This window comes from Mastigoproctus giganteus, chromosome 4, assembly GCF_048544385.1.
Source record: "Mastigoproctus giganteus isolate SK-2022 chromosome 4, ASM4854438v1, whole genome shotgun sequence".
Classification (NCBI taxonomy): Eukaryota; Metazoa; Arthropoda; class Arachnida; order Uropygi; family Thelyphonidae; genus Mastigoproctus; species Mastigoproctus giganteus.
Window position 1 is genome coordinate 196,392,175 of NC_143578.1, and position 13,974 is coordinate 196,406,148.

The 13,974-nt window shown below is 38.4% G+C and overlaps 1 protein-coding gene across 2 annotated transcripts in view; it reads left to right on the forward strand.

The window, feature by feature from the left end:
* Nucleotides 1-276: 276 nt before the first annotated feature.
* LOC150087307 (uncharacterized) overlaps nucleotides 277-13,974 on the forward strand; it is a 373,218-nt gene continuing 359,520 nt past the window's right edge. Inside the window, exon 1 of one of the 2 annotated variants that reach the window (XM_090371972.1) lies at nucleotides 277-335. The gene's annotated coding sequence lies outside the window, so the exon portion shown is untranslated. Of the gene's footprint in view, nucleotides 336-405; nucleotides 613-13,974 lie in introns of those variants that run through there. The other variant, XM_090371971.1, reaches the window with a different exon arrangement.

The window sequence follows — 13,974 nt, forward strand, 5'->3', positions numbered from 1 at the left end:
ACTTTTATATTTTAGGAAAGCCTCGCACTCAGCAAACTGTTGTTTGCTAGGCATCATTGCCTAGCAAACAACACCCTTTAAATTAAAGAAATTATGGAGAAATTGCTCGCAGTGCCTCGCGCTACATATCCTTGTTCTGTAAAGCGCTTCCTTTCTCGTTATGTCACAGAGGAAACGGTCCCGGCAATCGCTGCCCGCAGCCGCAGTAATTATATTGGAATGAGATGTGCCGACGGCTACTTTGCCCTGTTCTTTGCACACCACTGTTGCCTTACCAGCGGTGTTGACGTCGCCGTCCTGCCGTCAAGGAGTTATACACTACGAGGTCTCTGCAGGTACGGGTAACACCATGGATTAAACCGTGGTAACACGAGCCGGGGGGCAGGTCGTTGGCTGGGCGGCCCCACCAGTACCTGGAGTACCCAGCAGTCACCTGGCGCGGGCAGTCGTCTCTGCTTGGGACGTTGGCCAGGTCGGACCTCTGGCTCAGTGGTGATGCGAGAAGACGGGAAACGCTGCGTTCCGGGAAATTTGCGAGCGATTTGTGCTGTTTTTCGTACATGGCTCTCTCGTCAACACGTAAAGTTCGTTTTGCTTTGTAAGCGACTTACGGTGAGTAAAGTTTGTTCTCTTTTTTTTGCTGCTCTTCTTACTTTCTCCTGCGTCGTACATTCTCAGTTGTCCGTTGCCTCCATTTAAAGCTGTGCGCACTAGCACAGCGACGCCAGACAGTCCGCGCGAATGTGGCGACGCCGGCGTCTTTTCTGGTTGTGTGCTGATTTAAAAGGTGATGTAGAATTGTCAGTTGGAGAGAAAGTGAAACGAACTCTTTTCTGACAGAATATTTTACCGCCAAGAACGAATGAGAGGGATCTTTATGTGGGAGTAAGGTGAGAAGTAATTTCCCTATGACTGCAAGGTAAAATAAGAAAGCACTATGTGAAAAGTAACAGCCGACATCTTCAAATAACTTCGTGCACGACTCCTTATCCCATGATGAGCGGTTCCTTCTGAGGGCAATTCGCCCTCTTACCTGAAACTCTTAATTATACGCATACATTAAGTTCTAAACGATTTCATCTTTCATTCGTGGTGCTTTGAGTAACGAAGGACAGTTCACTTCCCCCTTTTCCCTTTCATCACGTGCCATGGCATGTAGTTTACTGGCAGTAGTCCGACTTCAATTTTGCAGCATAAGGCGTGTTACAACACTTCCAATCCAAATTAATAGCATCTAATATTTTAGAAACGATTGTGGAAAAGGCCAGACGGGGACTGAAAAGCAAACGGCAGAAATATATATATTTTGTCCCATCTTTGTGGGTTGCAAATAGTCTCCCCTTTTCAAAATATCTGACCTGAAGTGAGGGAGGGGGAGGGGAGAAGAAACGAAAGCAGTTCTGAATTTTTTTTTTAACCAAAAATACACATTGTTAGATTACTTTAACTACAAATGTTAATTTACTAAATGTTGTTTATTAGGAAAAAAAAAACAACAACTAAGGACTTCTTTTGTATTAACTGTTTACTTCTATCGATATATAACTTCCAGTTTTAGGACATTATCATCAAACGCCATACGTGATAAAGATCGAGTAGTTTTGTAAGTTACGCCTTAAAATTGCATATAATAATATACAATATCAAATTCGCTTCAAAATGGAATGCAAACTTTATTTCATTTTTTTTCCCTCTACAATTTTACTAACGGGAGAAATGACAAGGAAACCTGGAAACAGGACGTGGCAACTAATTGCAAAAAATAATAGATAATAAAAGCATAAATAAACTTTCTCTGTCGCTCTCTCCAGGGATGTTTTGTAGAATATATCATTGTTTTTTTTATTGATATCGTTATGATTGATGTTCCCTTATAACGCATTCTTCGGCGTTTTATCGAGGTGGAACTAACTCATCCAATGATGAGTTAGTTCTACAATTATCTGCAGCATGAAGATCCAGAAATTAGCAATCTAGACCTCGAGTTCATCTGGCATTACTTCGTGCGAGAAATTGTCGGTACTTCGAACATCCACACTCCACGAGAGGGGTCCACGCTTGGGTAGATAGCTATTTTAGGTATTTCTTAATGCTAACCATGACCCACTGGACGCTGCGCCTTTTAAGTCGGCGATTAATCAGTGAAAGGTGTATGCAGAAATCGGGCAAAAGTTAACAGTAAACATATATACTCGATACAGTCTTTATTTTATCAAAAAAGAAAATTACTTTTCCCCGGTTAGACTGTGAAGAATTCTCAACTGTAATGCTGTGAATGAGCACAGTAGCCCCGAAACGTTCGCCTAATTGTTCCCTGCCATGGGAGCGGCTTAAGGTAAAAACTTCATTTTTCGCATAAAAACAATTATTGAAATGCAATTTCTGAAGCGGAGACTTCAGTTTTATGAATTTACTCTTAAATTAAACGAATGGCCTTTCTCCACTCCCCTATCACGGTGGCAACAGGAATGACAAAGAATTTCTTTACCTAACCCAAAATGACGCTGTTTCATATCTCGTTTTTTGCTGTTTTCAGTTGGGGGGACATATAAGATTATGGAAGATGCTTTTCTTGGGAGGTTGTTCTGTGTCGTCGCTTTTCTTGGAGTGCATAACTTTTCAGGGCGGCGTCTTAATGCGACTGGCTGAGTGTTCGTTGTCCCGTCAACAGTTTTGACTTCTCCAGTACTTCGACTTGCAGAGCCGCCTATTCGATGAGCTAATTAACTTCGCGCAGTCTTGGGCTTACCTAGAAAGGGCGACTTGTAACGCTGGCAGGTGTTTACCGAAAAGAAATTTCGTCCGCAGACCTTGCCCAGCCATTATAGTAAACTCAGTCCTGTGGCGAACGATTTGAAATTCTTTCGAAATTTGCGTCTTCCACGCAAGTCGTTTTTATTAGAAGCCGCAGTGGAAGCGGGTCACCACTAGTCGCTGCCATTTGGAGACGACTTCACAACCCACTTCAAGGTGGTTGTTTATGGAACAGGTTTCTCCTGATATTGTTCCCACAACCTTGCCGGAGATATACGAGAGATACTGAATGCTTCCATCCGCAGAACACGCCTTTAGCTAATATGTGTTTGTACTTGAGCTGTCTGACATTTTAGAATTGGTCTTTATTATCTCCACTGCTGCTTTTTCGATTGTGAGCTATCCAGTGGAGATAATTGTCTGGTTGCTGATGATCAGTGTATTTACAACACATGATCCCTTCTGAAAACACTCTCTACTGATTGTCTCCTTGCTTCAGACATCGCTTTTTCATTGAGTTATTGCAGCATTGCAATAACTCGATGAAAAACTACTCATGATTTGTAACAACATCGGTGAAAATTAACAGTTGTTACGTATGCAGGTAAATAACCTCTTTCAAGATGAACTTAAATTAAAGAAAGTTGAAGACTTTACAGTCTCCGACTGTCACTGGTCGGATTACAAAATGCGATTAATTATTTGCCTAATTTCTTCAACTACAGACGCTTAGATAATGATGGTCAGATGTTGAAAAATAGTGTTTTGCACATACCAATCCATAAAACTTCTTTGTAATTTAATCTTTTTAATTTTTTTCTGATTTACTTTTTTTTAATGAATCATCATCATCATCAGCCATTTTCAATCCACTGCAGGATGAAGGCCTCTCCAGCAACTTTCCAGTTCCTTCTGTTTTGAGCACTGGCCATCCATTTACTACTCAAAAACTCATGAATTTCATCCATCCATCTCCGCCTTTGTCTTCCAGGTTTTCTTCTAGCTCCTCTTGGGTACCATTCTGTTATTTTCTTAGTCCATCTGTCATCATGTCTTCGAGCTATGTGTCCTGCCCAAGACCATTTTAGTTCTTTAGTTTTGATAAGAATGTCCTTTACTTGAGTTTGCTGTCTAATCCATGTGTTTCTCTTCTTATCTAACAGTCTGATTCCCAATATAATTCGTTCCATTCTTCGCTGTGTAGTTCTTAGCTTCTCTTCCATTCTTTTGGTGAGTGCCCAAGTTTCACTTCCATAAGTCATGGTGGGGAGTATACATTGATTCATTATTTTACGTTTCAGACAAACTGGGATATTGCTCTTCAGTATGTGACTATATTTCCTGAATGCTATCCATCCAAAATTTATTCTTCTCTTGACTTCCAGCCATTTATCATTATTACAGCTAATAACTTGTCCCAGATAAGTATATGACTCCACCTTTTCAATTACTGCTCCTTCAATCATTATTTCCCTTTCAGTGGCATACTTGTTCATCATTACTTTTGTTTTAGCCATATTCATCTTTAGTCCAAAATCCTTACTAACTGTGCATAACTGATTAAGATTTTCCTCTAATTCTTTGGGATCGTGGCTTATGACCACAATGTCATCTGCAAATCGTAAATAGTTTAGGTACTCTCCGTTCACATTGACTCCTTTCTGCGACCAGTCTAATCTTCTGAAAGTTTCCTCAAGGGCAGCAGTAAACAGCTTCGGAGATATTGTGTCTCCTTGTCGAACTCCTTTCTCGATTTTAAATTTGCTACTGTCTTTGTCTAGTCTAATAAAGGATGTAGCACTCTCATATATTTTCTTCAAAATCATAATATATGGAGTATCTATGCCTTGTCTTTCTAGTGCCCGAAACATTGCCTTATGCTGTATAGAGTCAAATGCCTTTTCATAATCCACAAATGCCAGGCATAATGGTGTTTTATATTCATTTGCTTTCTCCATTAGCTGTGATATTACATGAAGGTGATCCATAGTTGAGAATCCTGTCCTAAAGCCAGCTTGCTCTTTCGGTTGATTCTCATCAAGTATTCTTTCTAATCTGTTAGTAATGACCCTTGTGAACAACTTGTAGATATGGGATAACAAGCTAATTGGTCTATAATTTCCAATTTCTGATTTATCTCCTTTCTTATGCAGCAAAACTATGATTGCATTATTCCACTGTTTAGGCATCACACCTTTTCTAATGCACTTTGTGAAGAGCCTTGCCAGTTTTTGTGTTATGTCTCTTCCTCCCAATTTTAACAACTCTACAGTAACTTCATCTTCCCCCGGGGCTTTCCGATTCTTCATTTTCTTCAATGCATGTTCTACCTCATCAGGAAGAATATCGGGTATGTCGTATGTGTTGCTACTTTGCAATCCATCTTCCCCACTGCTGGTATCATTCCCTCTCTCCTTGTATAATTCTCTATAGTAGTCTTCTGCTATTTGAATTATGCCTTCTCTGCTGTTTATAAGTACACCATCGCTATTCTTCAGTTTCAGTATCATTTGTCTTTCTGTATTACTGCTCGTGGCTGCTGATTTAAATCCTTTGTTTTCCCTTAATGCTTGTTCTACTTTTCTTGTGTTAAACCTTCTTATGTCCTCTCTGAGTCTCTTTCTAATGGCTTTGCATAACTCAGTATACTCAATTTTCTCCCTGTCAGTGTTTTTCTTGCTCTTCATTTGTCGTCTTTGGTTCATCATGACAAGTGTTTCTTGACTAATTTTTTCTTCTTTGGATTTCTGTTTCCCTATAGGTTTCTTGGGCTTTATCACTTTCAGAAAGTTGTAATATTCCTCGTCGATATCTTGGTCCTGAGCAGTCTGCAGAAGCTCAAACTTGTTCTTAAGTTCCAGTGCATACTGCTTTTTCTCCTCCTCTGTTATTTCAAAGACCTTTGTATTATTTACTCGAGTCAGTTTTTTCCTTTCCTTTCCTACATCTATATCAAGTGTACATCTTACCATTCTGTGATCACTTCCAACATTTACCTTATTCAGGACGGTAACATCGTTCACAATATATCTTCTGTTAGTGAGGATGAAGTCTATTTCATTAGTTGTTAATCCATTTGGACTCTTCCATGTCCACTTTCTGTTCACCCTTTTCTTGAAAAAAGTGTTCATTACTGACATTCCTTGAGATTCTGCAAATTCCACAAGTCTTTCACCTCTTTTATTTCTTTCACCAATTCCAAAATTTCCTATAGTTCCTCTTTCTGCGCTGTTTTGCCTTTTTCCAACCTTAGCATTGAATTCCCCCATAATAATAGTGTAGTGGGTTTTCTGCTCATCTAGAAGACTCTCAATTTCAGTGTACATTTCTTCAACCTCTTCATCATCATGGCTCGATGTTGGTGCATAAATCATTATAATCTTTAGCTTGTACCTCTTAGAAATCTTGAGTGTTAGTCTTGACACCCTTGGTGATGTACTTTTGAATTCCAAAATGTTTTTAAAATCTTTATGGACCAGAAACCCAACTCCACCTTCACTCCTTTCACTGTTTCCATTGGTGTACAGCAGATTTCCACTTGATAAACTTATAAGTGATTCATTTCTTCTTCTTGTTTCAGCCAAACCGATGATATTCCAATTCACATCTTCTAATTCCTTTTCCAGCTCTAATATCCTGTCTTCACCGATGAGTGATCGTACGTTATAACAGGCCAAGTTCAATTTCCGTGCATGGCAGCCTGGTCGTACCCAGAGATTCTTAGCACCCTCTGCTTCCACTCTGATCCTCTCGCTGCCGTAAGAGGGAGAGTGAAAGCTGCTGGGGACTGAGGGCCATTTGTATTGTTGTGCTCTCATTGCTGGAGGGTTTGGTCTTTTCCTCTTCACGCTGACCAGGCGTCTTGAAGAGAACCACTCTACACGTTCGTTGCCACCTAAGTGACGTAACAGGGCTTATCATCGAGAAGGTGTGCATGAGTGGATTTTAGGGAGGCAGGCCAACCGGACTGCTCCTAAATCTTCTGTAATAGAGAGATATTGGATCCATCAGTGTTTTAGGCTGAGTGTCTGATAACACACAGGATACCTGTTCCCCTCTAAGCCCCTTTTTTAATGAAATCAAAGTGTAAAAGTGAAAAATAAAGAAGTGATCTTGTGGTTAAGAGTTGGCAACAGTAGGTCTACATTTATCAACAACTTCCCAATATATGAACGCCATACTTTCCTGAAAAAGTTGTTCTTAAAGCGGGAGCAATTTCCCCTAAATATAATGGTAAAAGAGAGGGCGTTTCAAAAAATAAGGTGTGCTCTCTCTCTCTCTCTCTCTCTCTCTCTCTCTCTCTCAAAAGTGCATGATAACTGAGAAAACCGTATGATTTATGCAAGATATATGTCCTAAGAACAAAATTATTATATATTCTTTTATCAATAAGATTTTAAAATAATTATGTCTTTATTGTAATGTACAGTAGAATGTAATTGTATGTGAAGACCCTTACGAGTACACAAATAAGTTTCTGCTTAGATAAAAATCACTGTACGCTGCAGTTTAGCATAACAGCATTGGAGTTGTATATATATATATATAGAGAGAGAGAGAGAGAACGGTTATTACTAAATAAATTTAAATAGAAATTGAGGAACTCAGAAGTAACCCTGAAGTTAGCCACTGAAAATTATAGCGTGGCTAACCTCAGTGCCGTGCTTAGCTAATTTCCTCTGGTGCAAATATGGTCATACTGCGCCCTCTACAACTTAATTTCACTTTTGTGCCTCTAGCCGAAATTCACCTGTGGCGATTGCTCCATTTGCTCATGCTTAGCACAGTCTCGACTTAGTTAATGGAAATTCTTCGGACCTTATACAAAATGCGATTTTTTTAAAAATTGTTTTACTAATTGGAGATCATCTGAAATGGCGTTTAGCTTAAAAGTAATTTTGACTTGACTTGCCCACGAAAGCCGTGTGATTAAGGATCCACCCGAAAGGGAAGTGTTTCCAAATGGAAATATAACATCCGCACACTTAAAATAAGGTATTATCTTGTTCTAAACTAGCTTTAGATCGACCTCATATATGAGGAGTGGATTAATATCAGGGCCCCCTATCCACTCCTCATCATATATGAGGAGTGGATAGGGGCGCCAACCATAAGACCATTTCGTAGACATGTGGAGTTTCAGAAACTATTTCAGTTAACCCCTCCCTCTCCAAGAAGGAAAGGAAGGGAGGATGTCTCAGGAGTTGGTGATGAGATTTGGACTGAAGTAAAGACTTATTGTAAAAGCTTACAATAAGTCCCAAATTTCACTAGCGTATCTGGTAGCAGTACACTGCAAGTTTTCGGAGAGCTGTATTTTGGTTTGTCCTGGAAAAGCAGTGCATTATTGTATTTTTAAAAGAATAATGCATGAAGCTTTCTGAGTGTTTTTTTTTTTTTTTCCTTCTCCTGTATTGTGTATTCCACTTCTACAAGTTGATCTAACTTGATGAAATGACGGGTGGCATTTAGAATACTGCCTTGCATGTGGAAATTTTTTAAATGAATACTGAACTTATAATATTAAACCGTAACATTTACCAGCACACGTTCTCAAACATCTTTCCATAAAGACAAATTTTAAAAATATATGTTACCAAAGTAAAGATATGAGTAATTATTGTTAACCAATAAAAGAAAACAGTTAATTAAAATATAAGAATTAGCAATAAGTGCTTGAATTTTAGTTTAGTGTGGTTATTTTGCTAGAATGCGTTACTTTATAAAAGCATTAATATTCTCAGTGTAAACATAGATCTACGCTGAAAATTTTAATGGCAGTCTGCCTTGTAATACATAATTGTAAATTAGCTATTCATATTCCTTAACTGATCAATAATATGTACGCATATCTTTAATTTAGTAATATAGGTCTACCCCTGAAGTAGGCTTTAGGACGTATAGTGAATGATGATTTAATTTTGTAAATATTTTTGAAATTTGAATGTTTTTAATGGCATTCAATATTTTTGAATGACTTTACAAAAGACATTCGTGAATGCGTGTCATAAATGTTAAAGGTTAGTGCTATGATAATATTTGTACAATACACATACAAAATAGTCATTTTACTTTACTCGGGGGTATTCTGGATTCTGTGATCGACTTGTTTGTGATCAAGTGGATCGCAGAATGCCTTGGAGGTTGCTTAAAAAAAAAGTCAAAGATAAGGGTCCAGTTTAACTTTCAGTGGTTGGTTTATTTAATCAGTAAATTCCCTCCCTTCCCGGTAGCACATTTATTTATTTATATCTCTCATTCATATTACTTCCTTCAATTTTTCTGTCAATAAGAGTCAAGGAATAGTTGGCGCGGGGGAGAGGTATACTAATTAATTTGAAACCCGAAGTTTATAAAAAATATACATGCAACTCTTTTATTATTATTATTATTAGCTATATGGTGCAAGGAAGCCTGAGGCTTATGCTGCACCAGCCAAAAAAAAAAAAAAAAATTACCGAGTTACCCTGAGAGAGAGAGAGAGAGAGAGAGAGAGAGAGAGAGAGAGAGAGAGAAGTAGAGGGAATCACCAAGAAAGAGAAGAATGGTGATTTTTTTAACCATTACATTACTGGTTAAACTGTTGTCATTGTGCTTATAATATCCTGATTGACAACGCAATTACGTAATTAAAAATTTCCTCATTAAATTCTAGTGAATACCATAAACTCGATTCCTGATTGAGACAAAAAATATGACTTATCAATGTTGATTCAAAATTGAGACCAATATCGTGAACAACATACATTCAAGAAAGCTTTAGATAATGTGTAATCGATAGATTTTTCAAAACTCCGGCTGTAAACAGTGTGGATGATATTTTTCAGTGTCATGAACGTTTCTCTCATTTCTCCTGAATATCTCAATGACGTTTACTTCTTTTGCTCTGATGAGGTAATGAACTCATTCCTCGTTGCTTGAGATTCTTTCCCTAGTCACTTTTATGGCCAAAAGTACATTTTTCCGTCGATCGGTGGCTAGAAAATTTTCTGCTGACAAATGCTTGATTATATTATTTTAATAACTGCGAGGCTTGTTGTAATGAAACCATTTCTGTATTTATTTCAGTCGTACTCAGATGTCTCCTGCAAAACGTTTTAAAATCAGCGTTTACTCAACTCAATATATTTATGGGTGCCCATTATCGTTCGGCATTTTACTGGATTAATTAATTAGGTGTACATCATTGCTGCATATTTGCTGATAAACAAATAATGCATTACTTAACTAAAACGTGCTGGTTGTTGGTCGCTAGTAACAACACATAAAAGATGTATACATACAAAGAGCTTTATGCATCATTACTCTACTCTATCTCTCGCGTGACATACCTGAGTGGCGAAATCAAGTATGTCACGGTGGTGGGGGGAGACAGACGCAGATATCTCATTTTCAAACGCAAACCACTCATTTTGAAAGATCCGCGTCCAGAGACTAAAATTCTTCAAGGTGTCTTCAATCTGAGTTGTAGATGGCTGATCTCAGTAAGAAGGATTGATTAACTCTCGCATAACACGAAAACCAGGCCATAAACACGCACCTGTACAGTCACAAAACATAATAAACCGTTATGAACTGGAATACCATAAGAACTAGCGCAATTTAACTAGTAGTTGATGCGCTAAAAATTCTAAAGGACTACATACAATCCCTGGATGACGCACCACGTATAATGTTAGACTATGTGTGGCCTGATCTTCCGTGTGGATCTCCTCTAGTTGTGGGTGGTTTGATGAAGTTATTAGCTTAATATTATTTTGGGGTGACTCCAAACACGAAACGTATTAGAATCTTAGTACTTTGGTACCGTGAGTGGCCTCAAGGTCGAGAAGAGAGAAGATACGTGATGTTAGATTGAGTTTCTTTGCATTTAATTTTCAGGAAGTACATGTGAAGGAGGGTTATTCTAAAGAAGTATAAGGAATAAATAAGAGGAGAAATAAGTTTGGAGTTGGACAGTGAATAGACGTTGACGGAGGCACGTGTTCGGACCGGTTTTGAAGAGAACGGTGGAATTACAGGTGCCAATCCAAAAGCACAGCGCCCTTGGAAATATCCGCAGAAAATGCATGCAGCATAAACTGAGCGTCTACGTGACCGAGTGGAGAGAGTTTGTAAGAGAAGGGTCAATAATTAACCTGATTGACCTCTTTTGAATAGAGTCTAGGAGCTTGATAGAGGTTTTGGGAGCACCGCCCCAAATGTGAGAACGATATTCCATGGTAGGGCGATTTATACAGAGTGAGTAGCTGTGTTCAACGCCGAGAGCCAAGGAAACGTTTTTTGATGCAAGGGAAGCAATGTTGGTGATGTGCTTATGGTACTTTGTCCTGTATCTAACCTCTTTTATACCAAAAGAGGTTAGATAGAGAGCAGGGATCTCCAATAGAGGTGTGATCTTGTCTAGAAATCTGAGTGTCATCGAAGATAAGACTTTTTTTTTTTTTAGAGAGAAATAAGACAAGAGTGAAGGTTTTAGGATTGGAGTTAACTACAAATTTCTCCTCCATTCTGAAGAATTAACTGGAGATCATTATTCAGGGAATCGGTAGTGAATATTTGAAGTTGTAGCTGTTTGTGAAGAGTGGGGGTTATACCATGAAGTTGCGCTTTCTAAAACATCCTAGCTCTTTATGAAATATACAAGCATCGCCAGAGCATCCGAACACCTAATCTTTGTTGATGAGAAGTTGCAGGCGAATCAGAATCCAACCATGAAAGTATCGCAAACTGGACTATGCACATCGCACGTGACTTGGCCGTTGTTTCTCTTGGGTTGCCACTTCTACGTCATCTACTCACACCCCCCACAGTTTGGGCTTACTTTGCACTAACGGGGGCTTCACTCCATTAGAGGTTTGAGGATAAGGTCTGTGCTTTCTTTCATTATAGGTATCGAAAGTGAAAGGCTGAAGGTTCTGCGCACTCCGGAATTTAGAGAACATATATTTTCACATTTTAGTAAATCGTTTACTAGAATCCTAAGTAGGCTAGTAAAACTGATTTTCATAATAATATGATTCCCTATCCCAAGAAAACTTTTGCATGACGTTAAATCTCCCCACCTACATTTTTCAGTGTTTTTACTGCGGAAATTAGATTATTATTATTAAAGTCTGCCGTATTATATATAGGACTCTGTGGGACACTTTTAGATAGAGGAAGGGGGGGGATATGATACGAGAGTCCATGAAATGGAGCCGCTATTAATAAAAATTGATCACGATCTTTATAACATACTAATTTTATATTCATATTCATGCAGAGTTGAAAGAATAAGTTAGAACATCATCTAGTTCCTAGAATATTAAAATATCAGTATTATCAAAGAGAACTTAATAATAAAGAAATCAAGATATTAACCAGCCTATATTATCCGAGTTTAAAATTATGAATGGAACAAGATGGACCGTAAAACTAATTTTGATACCTTGTGCACGAATCGCATTTTCTCTCTCGTGCATCTGGATTATCCTGCACGAGGCCTAAACTGTTAAATTTTGTAGTTTTGATCTTCATGAAGGTTTCTAAAGTCTATTTGGAGATCACTGCGTAATTCCACTGCGCTATTCGGAAAAGATTTTAAACTGTCTAAATTTGTAAGTTTGCTGTGAAATGCGGATTGCTTTAGCTTTTTGAGAATTCTACACGCTTCTGTATTAGCACATTCCTTGTGATTATCAACACCCTGTGGGTTGCAAGTTGTCCTATTTAACCATTTCAGTAGCCAACACTCCAGTCCTCAAAACGTTTTAACTTGATTCTGGAGGGGTTGGGGCGGGCGACCAAATCTGTGAAGCGAAAAGGGTTATACACATTTCTCAATGTGTTGGGTGGGCAAAGGGGGGGGGTGGCTTCTGATTCTGATAAGTTTTCAGCTTATACTCATGACGGGAAGTAAGTTTTTTTTTTTTTGCTTTAATGGCAGTAAAATTAAGAGAAGAATACTCATCCTACACCATCCTAAATCCATGCGAGAGGCAAACTTTGACTCGATTACTGTTTACAAACAGTGAGATATAATGTTTTGATCCCTTATATGTAATGGCTGTTTGAGCAGAATTCATAGGATTAAGCGTTACAGAGTGAGGTATTTAATGTCATACGATGCAGCACGAGAAAAGTCGACAAACAGAGTGGCTCCACCGTGTTAGGGATGATTAAGTAAAGTGCTGTTACCACAACCGATCTGTTCACTGGACGCACGTTTCAAAGTAATGAATTGGAACTGCTGTCAAGCAGACTTGGAACTTAAAGGACATAAATTGCGTGTTGTGCTCGCCTTACTTTTTTCTTCTCTGAGAAATTAGACAATGGAGGGACATAAACGTCAAGTTTGTCATTGGAGATATATTTCGTTGCGTGGACTGCATAAATATCGTTAGTGTTACTCCACCTGTTTGTTCTTGACCTATCTTCCGCTGGTCGTCCGCACGGAGTAGCGTATTTTAGCAGTGACTCATTTGTTTTTGAGCTTAGGCACTGAGAGGAATACGCACACTTTATCTTTATTAGAAATCCTGATGAGACTTCATTAAGTTGCCACTTTAACGACCCTAATTGTCTCTCGTTCTTGTTAAAATTTTTGTTTTTAACAGATGTAAGCATGAAATGACAACTTGGTATGCCTTAAGCTCTCAGCAAATCGTTTCCTGTCATTTGTTTTCCGCATCATAATTGAGTTTAGAGTTCACGTGTTTTCTGCACATTTCTCGGAGTTTTGGCCGATGCTTACACGAGGTCGAGTTTGCGTTAACAAACTTATTTTGTATTTCTCGGTTTCTTTTTGTTGGGGTAAGGCCTTGCGATGTATGTCGTTATGGCTACTAAATGTACATTTTGAGAATGTTATTCTTAATCTTCCTACCTTTTGGCGATCGAGACGCGGGTTTGGAATTTTTGCACAACTGTCACCCACTTTCTCATGGAACATCAACGAATATTTGCCAGTTTCGAACTTAGTTACTATGGTTTTACCCAATTTTTTTTTAGTCCTCTTTCGTTCATTTTCATCTTGCAGAGAAAAGACATTTCTACGTAAAAAAAACTTTCGTCTTATAAGCAGATGAGCGTCTGTGATCGTTTAATTGATTTCGTGCATTTGCTCATTTTCAGGTTTCGTCTGTTCAGTAGAGTTTGAAATGGTGTATATGGGATTTTCGGCATTCTGCGGAATTTAAATTTCTGTTGAAATTTAAAGCTCATTATCATAATGATTAC